Below are 8830 nucleotides of genomic sequence, written 5' to 3'. Positions count from 1 at the left end.
GGATATGGAGTTTCATAGTATGGAAGTGGCCTGGATCATGACTGTAATTGGTAAATATCTTTTGGTAAGCAAACAGACACAAATATCTTTTGGTAAGCAAACAGACACAAATATTTTCATTTTGTGTCTGAAGTGGCGATGCGGAATTTCCTAGATTTTTGCCTTCATATCCTTACTTTACATCATAAATTGTTTTGTCATTTACTTATAAATTGTATTTATTTTCTTCCTCCGATAGAAATCTTTTCGTTTTGTTCCCACCGGGCACAAATATTTTCGTTTCGTGCCTGACTAGGCAATGCAGAATTTTCGTGGATTTTTCGTTTCTTTATGGATTTGTAAAAAAAAAACTTGTGTATCAAAATAATTTGTATGAATAATTTGTATAAAAAGGGTATATAAAAGGGTATTAAATTGTATCTGGTTTCTGGTTGGCTGTTTCTCAAACAGGAGAATTTCAGCTAAACTTGTCAAATGTGTTTTTTTATAGATTTGTAAAAAAAGTGTGTATTAAAATAATTTGTAATAATAATTTATATGAAAACGGTTTCATATAAAGACTATATGTATCTGGTTTCTGGTTGGCTACTTCAAAAAGGGTAAACAGGAAAAATCCTGTTAAACATGTCAAAGGTTTTTTTATAAATAGTAAAAAAAAAATCAGTTTACAGAAAACTGTATAAAATAATTTGTATGAAAGTCCTTGTGTGAATTAAGAATATGTATAAAAGTTGTTTCTGGTCGGCTGTATGGAGTATGCTACATAATATTCCCCATGAAATCAAAAGATGATATGAATTGTGTGGTAAAAAAATATCGAAAAGTTATAATTTAAAAAAGGGTATTAGTTTAAAAGTGTGCACCTTTGATGTTGGTATAACACCTACTAATTTTGGGTTCTGAGCTCATCCAGTGACTTTATGCAATTTCTTCTTTATAGTTAGAAATTTTAAACACAAAGATGTTCAAAGGTTAACATTGGTATGATATGCTATGAATGGTCTTAATAAAATGCATTACCCGGTATGTGGCAATATTAAAAAATGGTATAAAGAATTTTATAAATATACCGGTATGTAAAAAGAATGTGTTACAAAAATGTGCTTGAAAAATGTGTATCAAAAAAGGGTATAAAATTAAAAATGTTTCTGGTCAGCTCTTAAAGAGCTATATGTACGTTGTGTAAAAGTTTGTTCTGGGTATGGAGTGTAAAATTTTATTTTTTTTAAACTTTAATTTCAATCAATGTGACAGTTACGGTATAAAAAATGGTATAAATTGTCATGTTGTTGTGTTCATGAAAATAAATAGGTGCTATATGTAATAAAAGAAACAATAAAAAGAAAACATATCAAAAACATAAAAGCTATATTATTATAAAAATAATAATTACCTAAAAGAAATAATAATTATAATAATAAACAAATTATTATATTAATAATAATAATAGCAACATAAAAGTAATAATAAAAAAAATTAAATTATAAAAGTGATAATAATTCTTTTTTTTATAAAAGTAATAATAATCAAAATAATAAAAATAAAAATAATAATAAATCACATACCAACCACATCACAAGATTCGTTAACTGAATGGTGGGAGAAGTGTAGCGCGCTTTAAAATAATAATACAAAAAATAATAATCAAACGTCCATTCAGTCGTGCGTTTATAACGGTTCGACGTATACTATGACTACACTTCTTCCAATGCTGCCTAGTTTTAATAACTAGCATGTCCCAAGCCATGATAAAAGCAGAGGGGAAGAAATGAAGTTAATAGATTTTATAGTGATATCAACACAAATCGTCTTATCACTGTTCACAATTCAGTCAGTATAATTATTTTGAAATTTTCCCTAAAATAAGATTGAAAGATAGGCAAGTCCATTTAATATACAGCTCGATTTCATTAGTTCTTTCATTAACCTGTTTTTTTCATTTTTTGCTCAGTTATGCCCCTTTTTTCCACAGAAGCTATTACCGTACATATATTCACTTTAACCTTACGCATCCAATTGGCATGCATTTCTAATTGGAAAATAACCTTGACAGAGTTTTTCTTAATTATCTCCCTTTTAGTTTAAGACATTTTCCTTATTTTCATAAAAAAGCATCATACATATTCACTTCAAACTTGAAGAACTTGTTTACTATCAAGAGCATGTAGGTGTGTCCGTGGCTGAGTGGTTAAGGTTGTTTACTTTAAACCACTCGTCTCTCAACACTTTAGGTTCGAATTCTGGCAGGAAATCGGAATCTTTTCATGTCAGGTATCCACCAGTAAAGCTGGAAAGTCACCATATGACCTAAACTGTGTCGGTGTGACTTAAAACCAGTAAAAAACAAACACAATCAAGGGCATGTAATTCTGCCAAGCACTTGCAGAATTATGCCCCCTTTTTACTTTGCATTTATCATACTCCTCAGCACTGAGTAAAATAAGAGTGTGCTGTTCATTGACAGATCTTGTAATTTTGATAATTTGTCTAATTTATGCCATTTGTACTCTTTTTATTCTCCAATTGGTGAATTTACATTTTTTGTATCTAACATATGTTAACCAATTATTCTATATATACTTGTAGGAGATGGGATGGTTCAATGGAAAATGTTGCAGTGTGTGTTGATGTCACAGCATGAACAAGTGAGAAAATTCCTATAATTTACATAAATATATTTATAAGTAACAGGTCAAATAACTGATTTTTCTGTCGCCTTGAATATTGGACATATAGGGGTTACTTTCGTTGGCGGAATCCCGTTAGGCTTGTCTGGTAAGCATATCTTACTCATTATATGTTGGATTGACTCCAAACTTGGTATGCATGCTTCTTTCAATGACTCAAAGTGCAGTGCACAAAAATCATTACTCTGCACTTCCTATTTTTAGAGTTATTGCCCTTTGTCCAGACCATTTCTCTTAAATATGAAAGCTATGGATTTCGTTGGATGATAGATCTCAAGAAAAAGTGCAGCACACTTAAACTGGTACTTTGTATTTCATGATATATTTTTGAGTTATTGCCTCATGTAAATTTTCATAATTAAAATGTCCGGGCCAATTCTCCTACTCTTTAAAAGCTATTGACTTAAAACTTCATTGGATGATGTATCTCATTGAGAAGTGCAGTGCACAAGAACTTGTATGCTGCACTTAATGATTTTAGAGTTGTTGCCCTTTGTTAATTTCGGCGTCCCCTTAGGCTTGTCTGGAGCATAACTCACTGACTGTCGGTCAGATCACGTATTTATATTACAGGGATCGGACACTCCCAGTTAACAGATTGACACCAAACTTGCATGCTTCATCTTCAATGAGCACAAGAATTGCTATTCCTTGCACTTCTTATTTGTTGAGATGTTGCCCTTTGTAAATTTTCATGAATTATATGTATTTCAATGTTGCAAAACAGTTAAATATCAATTTTATTTCACAATTTCAAAACTTGTAATGCTTATATGATACACAACTCGTAATGCTTTGTGGAAGGAAAATGATGAAACATCACTTTAAGTGTGCTCTTTAGCTTGACTTTATGATAAGAATAAGTAGAGCTATTGTAGTCGCCCGAGCGTCGGCATAACAACTTATGTTAAAGTTTTTGTAATACCTCAAATAATTTCAAAGTCGATTGACATATGGCTTTGAAACTTTGCACACTTGTTCACCATCATGACCTCAACCTGTAGACAGGAGGAGGTAACTGTATCAAGCATTTTTACAGAATTATGCCCCTTTTTCGACTTAAATTTACATTGAAGTTTTTGTTATATCTCAAATATTTTCAAAGTCCATTGACATATGGCTTTGAAATTTTGCACACTTATTCACCATTATAACCCCAACCTGTAGACAGGAGGAGATAACTGTTTCAAGCATTTTTACAGAATTATGCCCCTTTTTCAACTTAGTATTTACATTTAGATTTGCATACCACCACAGATATTTTCATATTCTATTGAAACAAGTTGAAATTTTATACTCTTATTTGAGAGCATAAAAGGACTCTCTTCAAGGCTTATAACTGTAACATGGATTTCAAGAAAATTTTTATTCTTTTGTTATTAGCTCGACTATTCGATAAGAATAAGTAGAGCTATTGCAGTCACCCGAGCGTCGGCGTAACCACTTATGTTAAAGTTTTTGTAATAGTTCAAATATTTTCAAAGTCCGTTGACATATGGCTTTGAAACTTTGCACACTTGTTCACCATCATGACCCCAACCTGTAGACAGGAGGAGGTAACTCTATCAAGCATTTTGACAGAATTATGCCCCTTTTTCGACTTAGAATTTACGTTAAAGTTTTTGTAATAGTTCAAATATTTTCAAAGTCCATAGACATATGGCTTTGAAACTTTGCACACTTGTTCACCATCATGACCCCAACCTGTAGACAGGAGGAGGTAACTCTATCAAGCATTTGACAGAATTATGCCCCTTTTTCGACTTAGAATTTATGTTAAAGTTTTTGTAATAGTTCAAATATTTTCAGAGTCCATTGACATATGGCTTTGAAACTTTGCACACTTGTTCACCATCATGACCCCAACCTGTAAACAGGAGGAGGTAACTGTATCAAGCATTTTTTTTACTATCAAGCACTAAGAATAGTCGAGCGTTGCTGTCCTACCGACAGCTCTTGTTAAGTATAATATTAAATAAAAGTTTACATTATCAAGGTTCTTTTACTATCAAGCATTATGAATAGTCGAGCATTGCTGTCCTACCAACAGCTATTGTTTTAAAAACAATTCATAAACATGCAGTTTAAATGATTCTTGTAGTTGAAATGATTCTGAGAAATTCTTTTTACAAAAAAAAAATAAGAATTTTCAGGATAAAATAGTTTTTTTATTTAGAATAGACCCAAGATATTTGGCACTTACCTATATTTGGCTGCTTAAAAACTATGGATGCAAAAAAAATAGGAAGAATGTTAATCTTTTAAATGTATTACAAGCCATGGCTAGTAAGTTTTAAGCTCTTGTAGTTTAATTGTCAAAATGCCTCTTTAGTGTATTACATAGGAGGAGTTCTGAGTTCAAATCTCAGCGGGAGCACTTAAATTAATATGCTAATTCATGGTTTGTAAAATTAAAACAGGGCTGTGAATGTTGTGTCTATATCAAAGTCATTGTTTGTTTGACATTTATTAAAATCAAAGTTTTGTAAATTTAATAAGACATTTGACAGTATGATTTTTAAAAAATAGTGAAAACTACATTTTCTAGTGTAACTCAAAACATTTTTGTATACATTGCTTGCATTTTGTTTACATTGCTTGCATTTTGTATACAGAGTTATAGCTACATTATTGACATTTGCTTAAATAGGAACATCACTTCCGGAACATCACCCACCTCCTGAAAAAAAATGTGATAAAATTGATAGAAAGTTGTAAAACTCTATAGAAATATGTCCAAACATCCAAATATAATTAGTTAACCTGATTTACAATTGGGCAATAAATTTTCCTATTTTCAAAATATTTTTTAAATGAGCATGGTGTTCTGTAACAAAACTTTAGCTGTGCATACCACAGGTTAATCTTGTGAATAAAGGTCAAATTATCACAAAATAATCTCCCTTTGATCAACAAGAACAAAATTACTATCCAGCATTCATTTACTATATATACACCTGGAAATAAGTTAAGCACACCCGGCATTTTGCCTCAATTTGGACAAGATGACAATTGAAATTTTAAATTTTATTTGGGCGATGGTACGAACCACCTGTAGTCAACCTGCACCATCTAGAACAAGCTCTGCACCAAGAATTTTCAATTTCCTTTTTTTACTTTTTGACACCTGTTTTAAGGTCGTTGACTTCAAACCACTTGCCACTCACCGCTGTGGGTTCGAATCCCGACAGGGACTTTGGATTCTTTCATGTGAGGAAGCTATCCAGCTAGCTTACGGAACGTCGGTGGTTCTACTCAGGTGCCCGTTCGTGCCTGAAATAATGCACGGAAGGGCACCTGAGGTCTTCCTCCACCAGTAAAGCTAGAACGTCGTGATATGACCTATACTGTGTTGATGTGACGTAAAACCCAAAACAAAACAAAAAAACAAAAACACCTGTTTATTTCATATAATTTGTAAGTTGTATCTCTAGTAAAGTCCATACCAGATTAGTTTCTTTTGCATTAAACATCACCTAATAACCTAAACTACAGAGGAGACAAATTAATCTATAGATATTCCCTATAAATTAAATCAATAAGGATCGTGTTTTTACTTAAAAAACCAAATTCATTAAGATTCTCCTAAAAATAGAAAATATTTAGTGAAATAATTAACCCTAATTTAATAAGATTAGGCTTAATAAATCCCAAAAATAACCAAAACAGTTATAAAATTCCATACAATTGTATGATAATTATTAACAAACATCTTTAAGGGTCCAAAAAATCCCTATGAAATTCTATGAACTTGTATAAAAGTTACAATGATTATCCTATATAGCCTAACAATTTCAAGATAAGAAGTCATTATTATCCAACAATAAATGAGGTAATTTTACCCTAATTTAACTTCTCCTACAAGTTTATTAATTTGATATAATAATATCTATTAACAACAATTTTTAACTGACTTGGAGAAGAAAACCCCATCAAATTCCATCGGAAGCTAAATAAGTTATGACATAATCAATTATAATGGCCATTTACAGTCCAAGGGAGAGAACTGTGAAAATGGACCTCGCACTGATTTTTCAGCTTGCAAATTAAATTAACTGAATAAGTAGTTCTATACACACAAGATATATCCAATATAATTGAATACAACTTATTGAGAGTTTAAAAGAGTTAATCTAACAAATTACAACATAAGATTCTTTAATAATATAGGAAAAAAAGAAACTTTTATAGCCAATAAATGAAAATACCACTAAATAGCAGGAGTTATCTACTCTCCCCTTTATAACACTTATATGACACTATGATATGTTTTAAACTTAGTTAGTGTAAATATAATCATATGAAAAGTGCTGTGATAGGTCTACAATGTTAATAAATTCTAGAAAATGTCCTTAAACTACTTTATTTAATGATTAGTCACTCCTTAAATAACACTAATAACATGTCAGAAGAGAAATTAAACATAATATGATAAATGTTGAACCCTGATATAAATTATTTGTTTACCTGGGTGCCAGACCATACTTTAAATCTTCAATATTTGAGCCGCATCATGACAAAACCAACATAAAGTGTTTGCGACCAGCATGGATCCAGACAAGCCTGCGCATCTGCGCAGTCCGATCAGGATCCATGCTGTTCGCTATCAGTATCTCTACTTGTTATAGGGTTTGTAAGCGAACAGCATGGATCCTGATCAGACTGAACGGATGTGCAGGCTTATCTGGATCCATGCTGGTCCCAAACACTCTATGTTGGTTTTGTCATGACGCGGCTCATATGTTGATAATCTTATTATTTTCTATATATCTCAATAAACTAGGTAATTTATAGTCATTTTACTCCCTACAGTACGCGCCTCCTCCATGAAAAATAATAAGTTTAATATGTTTAATCTTCTTTTACTGTAAAAAAACTTTATTAGAAGTTGTTTATTTAAGCTTAAATCTACCTTCTTTTGATATATTAAAGACATGTTCAGATATAAATAACATGTTGTACTTTATGTAGTTGTACAAATATATGTACATGTATGTGTATGGCAATCTAATGCTAAATAACATTGTTAATTAATATTAGTTAATAGGAGATAGACACCAAGAATTCGAGATTTGTGCAAAAAACAGATACGTTACCATTTTTCCAATTGCTTTCAGAGATTAAATAAAAATACTAAGCATGAATATACACAATTTAAAAATTTATTATCATTCTTTCAACAATATAGCACCAGTATATATTACAAAATATTATGCATCACTATGCATTTTAAAAAAAATCCACATCGAACTGAAGCTGATGACAATGTTACTTATCTAAATCAGACTTTTTTATTCCAAATACATGATTTACTTATAAAAGCATTTTAGGCCAATAAAAATACTGATGTTCCATACTTATCTATTGACACAATGTAGCTCGGATTTACTTAACAGTATAAATTTATTCCGCTAAGTGGAAACGAATATTAAATCATAGTAACGTATCTGTTTCACCGTTCTATTATGAACAAAATTATGAAAAAATTATGAAAAGTTTTTTTAAAAACTGACCAATAAATAATATGTCTGAACCAGTACTTTTAATTTTAAATAGAACACACAAAATCTTTTCCAGTTTTTTTAGGTTTTATTGTTTTCTGACTGTAGCTTCAAATAGCCAAATAACATTGTGACTTTAACAAGAACATTTAAATAAAGACACCCATCTACTAGAATATGTAACAGCTAGATTAATGTGAGTGTTTCATAGTGTGAATTGACATTCTGTATTTCGTTTGTCTTTTTGGTTCATCTGCTGTTCAATTGTCTTTATATACTGGTACAATCTCGATCCTTGATTGTGTCATACTTGGTGATATGAGTAAGCCTACATGTATATCATAATATGCTTATCTACATTTAACAAAATTATATCAGTCACAATGGTACCCCTTAAAGAAAACCAACTTAGTATTATAATCAATCCATATAATATTATATGTGCACCTCCAAGGTTTTGATCTATATCCAAATTAGTCCATTCCTACCATAGACATACTATCTTGATACAATGCTGAACTAACGGGCATTTATTTAAAAATACTTTAATATGTTTTTTTTCCATTACGTTACAGTGCTGTTATATATTGCCAAACCATATATTACTAATTTAAACCATTTAAGTTTTGTTGAAGATTTAGT

The sequence above is a fragment of the Ruditapes philippinarum genome, unplaced genomic scaffold, assembly GCF_026571515.1.
Source record: "Ruditapes philippinarum isolate M1 unplaced genomic scaffold, ASM2657151v2 ctg23_1_1_1_1, whole genome shotgun sequence".
Taxonomy (NCBI): domain Eukaryota; kingdom Metazoa; phylum Mollusca; class Bivalvia; order Venerida; family Veneridae; genus Ruditapes; species Ruditapes philippinarum.
The sequence above is the reverse complement of the archived record's forward strand: the minus strand, read 5'-3'. Positions refer to the sequence as shown.